We start from the raw sequence: 12,960 nt of genomic DNA, 5'->3' as shown, positions 1-12,960 counted from the left end.
TTGAGGCTGGTGCCTTAGCAGTCAGAGTTGACCCACAGTAGCTGTCCCTCACTGGGAGGGCGTGGGGAGGCCGCTAGTTCCTCAGCCACAAGGCTGGTGCCCCAGCAGTCTCAGCCTGGCTCCTAAAGCTGGGAAGGTTCTCGGAGAGCTGATGGTCCCAAGTCCAGGGTGAAAGCTTGGGAATGCAGGTGTGAGAGCAGGGTGGGGATCAACAGCGGCAGCAACCACAGGGCAGATCAGCTCAGCGCCAGAGGGAAGGCCAGGCAAGGAGAAGGCAGGTGAGCTTCCTGACAGACCCTTTTTATCCGCTGCTACAGGAAAGCCCTGTCCACGATCAGGGTGATCAGAGTGGGCCTTTCCACGTCAGTCAAGATCTGGACAGTTCTCAGATGAGTAGTGAAAGTATAAATGAAAGGAGCACACTAAAAAAAAGTAATAGTAAAACAAAGTCATAGACCAGTAATATACTTGCTTGTCATTGGTAAGTACCAGTGTACTTCACATAGTTGTATATACTATATCCGCCTGGCAAGGTGCTACGTTTATTCTCACAAGCTAGCATCACCACAATCAAGTGAGTGTGTATTATATTGTATCTTAGTTAGGTTTCCTGTTGCAGTGATAAAACACAGAACCAAAAGCAAGCTGGGGAGGAAAGGCTTTCATATCACAGTTCATAATTGAAGTCAGGGCAGGAACCTGGAGGCGGGAGCTGATGCAGAACCCATGGAGGAGTACTGCTTACTAGCTTGCTCCTCATGGCTTGCTTAGTCTGCTTTCTTATGCAATCCAGGACCACCATCCTAGGGAGTGGCACGAGCCACAGTGGTCTAGGCCTTCCACATTAACCACTAATTACAGATATGTCCAATAGGCTTGCCTACAGCCTGCCCTTAATGGGGATATTTTCTCAGTTAAGGATTCCTCCTCTCAGATGCTTGTGTCAAGGTGACATAAAAACTAACCAGTACACATTGTCACAGCAACATCACAGTTGCTACCTTGGCAGTAGTTGGATAGGAATTTTTTGTTTCCCTTATGTTGTGGAGTGACCACCAGATATGTGGTGTGTTGTTGTATGGTGTATGATTCTATATTTAGGCTATTATGTATTTTGGTGTTTAGGTTCTTCATTTGCCTTTTGCTCTAATTATTATTAGAGGCTGAATGTTTCAAATTTTGTAGTTTCACTAGCACAAACAGAACGCAGACTGTTCCAAGCTCAAAGTTCAAAATATGAAACACACAAGGAAATAAATCTAAGTAGTATGCAGACACTGAAACTAAAATAGGCCAGGCAGGTTTGTTAAAAATTAAAAGTAAAAGTAAAAAATTAAGATCTTAATGAGCACATGAAATGGGGTCTCAAATTGGAAATCCAAGTTGCAACCTGTGGAGAACACAAAAGGGGTAATAAGCATCGATAACTGCCTAATTCGTATAAGTGACAGGTGCTCTTATTAATGTTTATAATTTTTCAGGAACACTTTTTTAAATAGTGTAACATCCCACTAAAATAGATGAGAGGAAAATGATGAGTTCAGTTTGGAATATCATGGCATTTGTGGCCTTTTCTGAGTGGTGATCCAGGAGATACTTTAGCTCAAGTGAGAACTATAGACCTAAATTTGTTAAGGTTGTTGGGCTTGTGGAATACTCCTGAATCTGCTTACGTAAATGTAGCAGTTTATTTAAAGGAAGCTGCACTTGAAGGGACAATTCAGGTCTGGATTTCCAGAGATGTGAAATCTTCAGTCCATATTCACAAATCTGTAGAGTCCAAAAGTAGATAATTGGTTTTATGGTGTGGGGACTGACTGATAAAGAACACATGGTGTCTTTATATAGTGATGGTAATATTCTAAAGTTGATAGTGGTGGCAGTTCAACTTAGTCAAGTACTAACAGGTAATCAATTTTGGTACTTAAGGTGGGTGGATTATGTGGTTATGTGAATTATTTCAAAGGAATTAAAGTGTTTTCGTATTTTGACATGGATTAAACTCTGGAGACAAATATTTCTGTTTATTAGAAGATTATCTAGATGTTTCCTATTAAATGGGTTGTGTTTATCAACTACCTAGAAAGTATATGTATAACTGACCAATTCAGAATTCTTGAGTAAACACCCAGAATGTCTGAGGTTATTGACATTGAAAGGCTGTATGATAACCTGGAATGAATTTTTAGGGTCTATGGGATTTTGATACAATTTAGGGAAGAACAACCTAGATGGAGGAGGAGGAAGACCAAAAGGGAAGAAAGTCAGGTGTACAGTATTGTGGAAGTTAGAGAAATAAAAATTAGTATGTAAATGATTTGAACAGAGTTTTGCAAACATGCAGCCCAAATAAGAATTGAAATCCTCGGTTACAAGGTTGTTGATGAATTTGGCAAGAATAGTGTTAGTGAAATTTTAGATAGAGTGATATGAAGACAGTGTAGATGGCTTTATAAAGAATTTTGACCAACGAAGACAGTAATCAGTAGAAAATTGGAGAGTAACGGTATTTAATGGAAGAAACTGGGTGTACTTACAATGATGAGTGAATGAAGAGGGGATAATTCATAAGTGTGTACACAAGAGGGTATAGGTGTTGGAGTACAGGTAACCATCCTTTGCTTTTTTTTTTTTGTTTTTGGTAGGAGAAAGGAAACAGGATGTTTGGGATCCCTGATAGGAAGGTGAAGTAGTTGCTACTATATGGCAATTTCTGTTTTCTCAGAAGAAGGCTTGAGGCTGAAGAAATGGACCAGTGCGTAAGAGCACTTGCTCTTGCAGAAGACCCTAGTTTAGTGCCCGACCCCCACATTGGGTGGCACACAGCTGGTTGTAACTTCAGTTTTCAGGAGATCAGATGCATTTGACCTTCCAGGCACCTGTACTCACAAACATACCTCCCAAAGATATAGTATATATACACACAATTAAAAATAAATCTTAAAAGAGTCTTAAGGGACCTGGTCTTCTGCCATTAAGGATGAGGGTATAGGAATGGGAACTTGAGAAAAGTGACATCTGTGCAAAACCAAATCAAAGACCGTGAAGATTTCCCAACAGTGAGCTTTAGGAATTTAGCAGAGGCTAAAGACCTAGAATTGTAATACTTGATGGCCATTGAATAATTTATTTTCTATTGTATTTAGTAGCCCAGCTTTTGGAATGAGAATGGAAGCAATCCAGGGCTAATTTTGCCGTAGCTACAGGATAGAAGTAGAGAAGCAGAGTTATTGATGTATGGAAACTGTAAAAGAGGCAAGGCAGACAGGACACACTGGACAGACAGGTAGGAATGCAAGGAGATAAGGGAGTCAAGTAATCTTTACCCATGTAGGTCAATTTGCCAAATGTTTAATTAGCAGGAAATAGTCTAACACCTTAAATTGTGTTTAGAAGAAGTTCAGTGCTGCTTCTAAGAGGGACTCACCAAAGTAAACAGCAGTGTCAGCCGTGTTTAGAAAATTACCTAATTCATGTACTTGGTCAGTGAAATATAAAGCATACAAAATTCATCGTTGTCGGAATGACACATCTGTAGATCTTTTTTGTTGTTGTGGTTTTAAACAGCATCTCACTGTGGCCCCAAACTTGGAACAGTCTCCTGCCTTGGCTATGTTTGGGATTATAGGTAGTTGTTTGGGTTTTGAGACAAGATCTCACTCCCCATAGTCCAGGCTGGCTTTAAATTTGTGGTCCTCCTTCCTTGGCTTCCCAAGTGCTAGGTTCCTGGTATTAGCCATCATTGTTATGCTGTAGCTAATTCTTTTTTCTGGGTGAGGGTGGGTTGAAACAAGATCTCTTTTTGTAGACCAGGTTGGCCTTGAACTCTCAGAAGTTTTCCTGTCTCTGCTTCCCAAGTGCTGGGGTTAAAAGTGTGCACTACCATGCCCAGCTTTTAGCTGGTTCTTTAGGAAAAAAGTCGCCACAGAATCTTCTGTTATGGTGAAATTAAGACTTCAAGCGGGAAGAGTAGAAGTCTATGTTTGGCCAGCCTCTTGTACAGGCTGTTTGAATAGTTGTTGAAAATACCAGTAATATAATCAGGAGTTTGATTGAAAAGAACACTAAGCTGAGCCACTTGACAGTCTTTGGTGAATTTAAGGGAGATGGTGTCAGAGATGAGAATGAACACAGATGTTGGTAGACAGTATTGAAGTGTATGCGGGTGGAATGTTGAGAGCATGGGCTGTGGCCATTACAGTGTTGATTATAGTTAATATTTGTTGTGAGCTTTCGGCATACCATAGGCACTGCTTCTACTAGAGACGTTTCCTATACCTGATTGATTGCTCTTAGGAACCGGATGAGGTACTTTCATAAAGAAAAGAGACAGGAGGAGGGGAAGAGAGAGAGACAGATAGACGCGCGTGTAGCATTCCCCAAATATCAAAGCTTGTACATGTGGAGATCAGTGATACAGATCCAGGCTGACTCCAGAGTGGAGGTGTCATGTCATCATAGGACAGTGCACTAATTTGTTTGTCTTGTACATACACTCTTAGTCTGTGTTGGAAATTCATTTTGTTTATAATTACCTTAGAGGAAAACTGTTCAGTAGGTTCTTGATGCTCTGTAATTTGGTGATGATTGTTTTATATATTTTGTGTATTAACCTAGAGGTTAATGTTTGACTCTTTAATTAGCAATATCAGCATCTTAAATTGATATATTTTTGTTTTGTTTTTTAGTTTTTATTTTTAAATTTTATGAACTTTTGGTTAAAAATAAAAAAAATCACACATGGAAGTTTACCAGACCAACTGGACAACTCAGTGAATAGTTAGAAAAGGCATTTGCAATGGAAACTGTAGCCTCACATTGAATTTTATACTTTCAGTATTGAATATATTTTATGTACTTATCTACTTGTTTTGGTTTGCTTTTGGTTCTGAGATCTTTTTAAAAACATAATGTTATGATAGTACTCCAGTCTTGGTGCTTGAGAAACACTGGATTGGAGCCAGTAGTCTGTTTTAATAAGCCATAGAATTCTGGTATAGGCTGAAGTTTGAAAATTATTAATCCTAGTCAGGTGCAGCATAGGAAGATGACCCTGGAGAAGTGCTAGTATTATCAGTAGGGGTTTGTTGTTGCTATTTGTTTGTTTAGGGCTACACTCTGAACTGAATTATAATGGGTACTTATTACAGATACTTTGTTTTTGATGGCTGTAGCATGTTGGTGTTACTGGGCAAAAGCATCAGTGGGTCACAATTTTTTATGCATTTCTTCTGAGAACCTGTGGGTATTGGGTATTGAACCCAGGGCAATTGCATGTGCTAGGTAAGTGCCTTCCCACTGAGCTGTTACCCCAGCCCAGTATACAAGTTTAATAAAAGATGCATGGTGGTATATTAGTAATGCAATTTTCCCCTTTAAACATTTAAAAGCCGTGTGATATTCCGTACACAAAAATAGCATAGTAAATAATTCTTGAAGCAATAACAAAATAGATTTCTATGAATCCAACACCTAATTTCAGAACGAGAACCAGTAAGCTAGCTGTGTTTTCCTCTCTGTTACTATAGCTATGACCTTCCAGAAGTAAATTCCCATCACAGTTTTTAAAAATTATTACTTTGGTCTCTAGATTTATCACATATGCATCTATACTGAAATATAATATTGATTAATTTTGGTTTTTTTCATAAAACTAATGTGAAGAAAAGGTTCATTAATTCTCGTTTACATAATTGTGCCACAGTTTTGTTTTGCTCTTCCACACCAGTGACGTGTGCCCTCAGACTGTTTATGTGTGTCTGTGGCACTCGTGTGCAAGAGTTAAGTAGAGTGGAATGTCTTTTAGGGTGATTTTTAGTTTTACCAAATTTTACCAGATTTTTACTGGGAAGTGGTTGTTTTGACAAATTTATCAGTTGTTCCACATCTTTGTGAACACTTGGAGATGCTATACTTGTTGAGATATAATTCACACTGTATTAATTTATGGAGCTTTAGTTCATAAACTGTTCAGTTCACTCATTTATTGTCTGCTGCTCAGTGACTTTTGATGGATTTCAGGAGTTGTGAAAATGTCACAACTGACGTTCAAATCACAGAAGAAATCCCTTAGCCCTCACCTGCCATTTTCTGTCCCTCCTTCCCACATCTCCCACTCCCCTATAGCTAAGAAATATTAATCTTTCTGCCTGTAGATTGCCAGTTCAGATAGAATTGTTGTTTGTGATTCAAAGTTCTTAGATGTTACTAATATGTATTTTATTCCTTGTTGCTACATAGTTAATGAATATAGTACATTGTATTTGTTTTTAGTTTTCCATAGTCCTTCTTTAAACACCTGCTTTTTTTATTTTTGTACTAGGTAGCAAACAGGGCTTTGCACATGTGAGGCAAGTGTTCTACCACTGAGCTGCAACACTAGACCTCCTTTTAACCATCCTGCAGGCAGCATCGCAGGTGGTTTTCATGTGTATTTCTCTGATATGTTTGCTGGTCATTGTCTCCCTTCTTTGGAGAAATGACTATCTAGCATATCTGTCATGCTTTCATAGTGTCATTTGTCTTTATATTACTAAGTGTTAACTTTAAAGACATATTGTCTCTTCTATTAGTTTTATACAAACCTCCCAGTTTAAGGGAGTGGGATGTAATTCTGTTGTGAGGTATATAATGTCAGATTGTGTTTGTGATGCTAGAAATCACTGATAATCATTGCCTGGACCTATGAATTTGCTTAGTTGTGATGACATCAGAATTCTGTCATTGCCTCACAATTCTGAGTTTGAGGGTAATGTCTTGTTCTTTCAGGAGGTTGATGCTTCATTGCTCCATGGCTTTCACCGCGTTATAGAAGTAGCTTTGTCATGAATACCATGAAACATGAATGCTTACTTGGCAGTCCTTAAAGGGCGTCAATACAAGATGCAATAATTTTCTGTCACTACTGGAGACGAAGGCAGTTTTGTGTTCTTATACAGTCTACAAAGCCAAATTATTTTGTCTTTCACCTTCCTTTCCTCAGGTAAAATTTAAACACTCCATTTTTAGGTACAACGCTTGGGAGACAGTTGATAGGCCAAGGGACAAGTATAATGAGGCTGTTATTAATTATTGAGGTACAGTTTTTATTCATGCAACTGTGGACTATAGTATCAGTTTGTGTGGTTTGCTTCCAGGTGTGTGACTCTTGCTGCAGTCGACTTTTCTGAACTGGTTGATTTAGTATTGTCAGTGTAGATTCTTAGGCTGGGTTTGTCATTTTATTTTAAGTTGATACTCTCTTATTTTTTAACCACTTTCCATTAAGGGCCATTGCTTTTTAAAAGGTAAAATTGTTAATAAACTAGACCAATAAAATATAAAATAAAATGTATAAAGCCCGCTCAGAAGCAAATGACTGCTTTTTTGGATACAGTTTGTTTCACGCAGGCTCCTTTTAGGGTCCTTTCCCTTTGGTGCATGGATCTGTCCATGTGCATTTGGTTTTTGATTTGTACTGGGAGTTTGTCTTTTTGGTTTTTCGAGACAGGATTTCTCTGTGGAACTCTGTCTGTTCTATAACTCACCCTGTAGACCTTTCTGGCCTTGAACTCACGGAGATCCAGCAGCCTCTGCCTGACTTCTTAATTGTGGCTTTTCTTTTCCTCCCCTTCCTTCCCTGTTGTAAATTCTTAGCTGTTGTCTCTTTAAATGTTGCTTTGTCAATGCTTTTATCTCTTTGGCTCTTGAGTAAACAGGATATTGTAATTTACTAAACTTGCTAATTTCTTTCTTTTCTGTATTTATCTTTGTCTTTTATATACTAGTTATCGCTCCCTTCTTTTTCTCTTCTTTTCTCTTTCTGTTTATTCATTCTCTCTCGTCTCCTTTCTTTTTTTCCTTTCCTCTTCCCTTTTCACAGAATCTCAATAATCCATTTTGCACATGAATTTAGGATCCTCCCAATGCAGCTACCAGAGTGCTTGGATTTCAGACATGTACCCTATGTTGAACTCCTAATTGTTTCTTCTAACTTTTTTTTTTAACTTTTATTTATTCTCTCTCTCTCTCTCTCTCTCTCTCTGTGTGTGTGTATTAGGGGGACAGTCGATAGTGTGGTTGTCTCTTACCATGTGGGTCTTTGTGAGGGTTCTCAGGAACCCCACAGCCAGCAGAGTGTTGATCTGCATTATGCAAGAATGAAGTCTGGTTCAACATTACTTGTGGAGTCTGACACCGGGCAGTTTATTTTAGGCATTTTTAAGTACAGTACAATTTGGAAAAAAGTTTTCTTGTGTAACACAATCCTGTGTACACAAGAAAACTGGAGGCATAATTACATTGAAATTGGTCTGAAACAAAGTACATGCCAGCTCTTCCATAAAGATGGGTTCTGTAGGTGGACTACATGTGTCACCTTAAGGGCCTAGGGGAGGATCTGGTGTAGTCTTGGTGATGTAGATGGTGCAGAGGTCATCAGGCTATCCACCATCTCAGGTCCTGTTTGTAGAAGTCTGGGGGAGCCAGTGTGGCCTTGGTCAGACAGGTAATGCAGAGTTCACTATACATCTCTTCTGAAGAGACAGCTCTGCGTGTTTAACATTCCTGCTTTCCCCAATGCTTATCTGTGAGCACAGTGACCTCATGCTTCTACGGGTCTTAGGGATTGAACTTAGTTGGCAAATACTTTTACCTGTCAAGCCATCTCATACCCCTCTTCTGACTTACTTTAAAGTTAACAAAATATGTAAATAAATGACACCAAATTTACTATAGTAACTAATAGTTGATACTTTTGTGTTTTATTATTGTATTTCAGCATTTTTTATTCTTTTTTCAGAATTATTTCTGATCATTTCTTACACCCTGACATTAAGTTTTTAGTCTTTCTCTCTCTGTCTCTGTCTCTCTCTCTTTCTTTCTCATATTTATTTGAGGCAGGGTTTCTCTGTACCTTTGGATCCTGTCCTGGAACTTGCTCTGTAGACCATGCTGGACTAGAATTCACAGAGATCAGCCTGCCTCTGCCTCCCGAGTTTTGGGATTAAAGGTGTGCGCCACCACTGCCCAGCACATCCTGATATTTTAAATTGTTTGTCTTTACTTTAAATGTTTGCTATGGTAATCAATTTACATTTTATAACTTAATTCTGGTATTTCAGTTCTGAAAAGGATGAGCTTACATTCTCTTCCAGTTCTTGCCATTCATTCTTATTCTGATTATGGTTCTGTTTATTGTGATTTATTTCCTAGTGTCTAGGAACATGATTAATTTTTGGAGACTGCTTTTCTGTAGTAAACTCACACATCTGCTTGTGTAAGAAACAGTCTGCTGGGGCCATTTTGAAGATCTGACTAAATAATTGTCTTACTGTTTAGCTCTGCAGTTTTCATCTGGGGTGGAAATTCTGTTCCCAACATGCAGTGGGTATTTATCGTCGTTTGCTTTCTTGTCACTTGGTCTTAGGACTTTTCCTCAGGCTTAACCTGGTGCAGCAGCATATTACAAGCTCCACCCCACCAGACAAAATGTAGTTGTTATAGAAAAGCAGCCCTCTCTGAGCTTTTTCCAAGTTACTGGTTTTATTATTAAGAAGATAATTTTACTTAAAATATAAGGCTTCTTAAATCTCACTGCAGTGGCATTGTCACACTTCCTTCTCCACACACCCCAATGTCAATCTAACAGCCAGCCATTCTCTAGACTCACTGTCCAGTATCGCTCTGACTGACGCTGAAGGCCCATGATGGGCGGCAAGGGAAAGGCAGGCATCAGGCATACTACTGTGAGTCCAAAGCCAAGGGAATGTGCTCGAAGGCAGAGAAGGAAGACTCCCCAGATGTTCAGCATGGAAGCTCAGCTTATTGGCTGGTGCCCACCTATGTTGATGACAGATTATTTTTTCCACTCAGCTTACCAACGTAGATGCTACTATCCTTTGAAACACCTTTACAGACATATCTTAGACAGTTCATTGATGTATAAATGCCAAGCCACCTGGAGAAGAATGAACTCAGTGCCTACTTAAACACTGATAATAATGAGGTTTGTTAGTTTGTTTGTTTTCTGTGTTTTTCGAGTCAGGGTTTTCTCTGTAGCTTTGGAGCCTGTCCTGGAACTACCTCTTGTAAACCAGGCTGGCCTCGAGCTCACAGAGATCCGTCTGCCTCTGCTTCCCGAGTGCTGGGATTAAAGGCGTACGCCACCACCAGGCTGTTTGTTTTTTTAACTGGCTACCTGGCCATACCGTAATCTAATAAATTAACAACCATATTTAACATCACCAGAATTGTACATGAGATTGTTAGTTTGAGGTCTAACAATGTAATGTCTTTTACATTGTTAATCGGCTTTCCTATACCATGATGAAGTACTTCAGATAGTCAGCTTCCAGGAGGAAAGGGTTATTTAGCTTATGGTTTCAGAGTTGGAATTTATGGTCATTTGGGCCTGTGGCCACACAGTACATTATGTTGGGAGTGTATGGTGGAGGAAGCCCTGTTCATTCTAGGCAGTGAATAAGCAAAGAAAGTTGTTAGGGAAAGGCCATACCCTCAATGACCTATTTTTCTTCCACTAGGTTCTGCTTCTTAAAGACATCAAACTTTCGAGTAATACCATAGGCTAGGGTCCTTTGGGGATACTTATCCAAATCATGCCATTAGCCTGAAGCCTTTTAATCTCACCATCTGACTTTCTTACGCACTTGTTACTGGTTTAGAACAATGTTCCACGGTACAGATGTGTCGCAGTTTAGGTGTAGAAAATAGTTGTTGCTTTTTTGGTTTGACTACTAGAAGTAAAGCTGTTGTAAACATAGAGTATAGGTTTCTTATGGAAATAAGCTTTTCTACTGGGGTGAATGCATAGAAGTTTATTGTTTGGGTCCTGTGGTAGTTGAATATTTAGTTTAAGAATATCAATTGTTCTTGAATTATTGTTCTGTTTTATATTCCCCAACAAGGTATGGACTTTTTTTTGCCAACATCTGGTGTCATTACAAAGCTTTTCTGGCTGGCCGGCCATAGGACAATCCAGGGATTTTGATAGGAATTGTTTTGTAAACCTGTATCAGTATGGGAAGAGTTGCATATACTAATACATAAACATTATATTCTCCATTTGTTTATATAATCATTGGATTCATTTTAAAATGTAAAAAAAATTGGCGTGTGTGTGAGAGAGAGAGAGAGTGAGCATGCGCAGGATGGGGGAAAGAATGGGTGCATAGGTTTGGAGGTCAGAGTACAAACTTCGGTATTGATCTTTACCTTCTACCTCCTTTGAGATAGTCCATTTTTCTTCCTGCTGCAGATTCAGAGCTTCTGGGGATTCTCCTGTCTCTGCCTTCTGTTTTGCATAGGGGTGCTTAGGTTTACAGATGCATGCCTTACCTAGGCTTTATGTAAATTCAAGGGTCCTGAACTCAGATATTGCTTGCATGGTAAATACTTTCTTCATCCACCAAGCCTTCTTTCCATTGACTTCTTTTATCAGTGTTGTGTAATTTCTTCATACAAGTCTTGCTTCTGTATTGCTAGATTATAGAAATCCAGCTTGATTGGACTACAGCCGCCTCAATTACTGCCGTTTTCCCCACTTGTGGTCCTGCACCCCACTGGATGGAGCAAAGTTAAGATAATAATCTGAGGTGTTTGTGCAATGGCTCATTTGATGTATATGTAGGGTTTGTGTGTGCACGTGTGTATGTGTGTGCACGTGCATGCACATGCAACTCTTCTAATGGAGGAAGACATTTCTCTTTTATAGTTATTTGCTGTATCCCTTGAAATGGTCTGTCACTGAACCCGGTGTATGCTGATTTTCAGCTTGGCTGCTGGCCAGCAGGTGCCAGTGGTCCTGTCTCTACCACCTAATCCCCAATGCTGAGGTTACAGGTGCAGGGACCCACTTCTGGCTTTTTATGTGGGTGCTGAGAATCCGAACTCATGTCGGCCTGCTTACACAGCATGCACTTGTACCTACCTACTCAGGAGTCTCCTCAGCACCTCTTTGGTTTTCTTAACTAACATCACATTTGTTAATATGTTTTTGAGAAAGGTACATGCCCAGTGTCTGTGGCTCAGATTTGTCAGGCTTAGCATATGAACATTTACCTTAAGATACAGGGATCGGTTTTAGTTTGTTGTTGTTGTTTGTTTGTTTGTTTTTTTCCTGCCATTTAAAAATGTGCCTCTCTCTGTGAATCTTCAGTAAATTGTAGCTTGTGTGATCCTGAATATGTAAATTTTTCAAAGGGTAAAACTTCATTTTAAATTTTGTTGTCTGTGTTTTTATTGCTAATGTAGAAGTATAGTTTGTGTTTTTATTTTTTGTTTTATGATTTCATTGAACTTACTAGTCAGATCCAGAAATTATTGGTAGGTTCTTTGGGGTTTTCTATTGACAGTCGTGCTGACTCTAAATGGGGACCGTTTCGTTTGTTTTTGTTTTGTTGTTGTTGCATTCTGGTCTGTGTGTCCCTGCTTCCTTTTCTTACCTTTCTTTACTGCCAAGAACTCCTGGCATTACAGTATTGATTAAGAACTGTGAAAGTGAAATCTTTGTTGTCTTCTCAGTCTTTTGAGGAAGATACTTAGACTTGTGTTCTCAGATATGTTAATAACAGTTTTTAGGTCTTTTTTGGTTTTGTTTTTTGTAGTTCTTTTGTTTGATTTGAAGAACCCCTTTTATTTTTCTGAAAGATTTTCATTATGCATGGGTTTAGTTTCTGTGTTTTGTTTTTTAGGCAGGGTTTTGGTATGTATACATGGCTGGCCAGGAACTCCCAGTCCTGCCCCTTGACTTCTGAATACTGGGATTGAAGGTGTATGCTACCTACCATGCCCAGCTGGCTATAGAATTTTGTCGAATATTTTATCTTTTTTTGTTTGCTAATATGGTTCACAATGATTAGTCTTCTAATACAGAAATAGTCTTAGATTCTGGAGCAAAGTCCACTTGGTTATGGTGTATAATTTTGTACAGTATGTCATTGTTTGCCCATGTGCTTCCCCTTC

At 39.1% G+C, this 12,960-nt stretch overlaps 1 protein-coding gene across 2 annotated transcripts in view; it reads left to right on the top strand.

Moving 5' to 3' along the window:
- Kpna3 (karyopherin subunit alpha 3) overlaps nt 1–12,960 on the top strand; it is a 72,408-nt gene that overhangs the window by 16,014 nt on the left and 43,434 nt on the right. The window lies entirely within an intron of this gene.

This window comes from Myodes glareolus, chromosome 12 (genome assembly GCF_982192425.1).
Source record: "Myodes glareolus chromosome 12, mMyoGla1.1, whole genome shotgun sequence".
NCBI classification, from domain to species: domain Eukaryota; kingdom Metazoa; phylum Chordata; class Mammalia; order Rodentia; family Cricetidae; genus Myodes; species Myodes glareolus.
The sequence above is the reverse complement of the archived record's forward strand: the minus strand, read 5'-3'. Positions and strand labels throughout refer to the sequence as shown.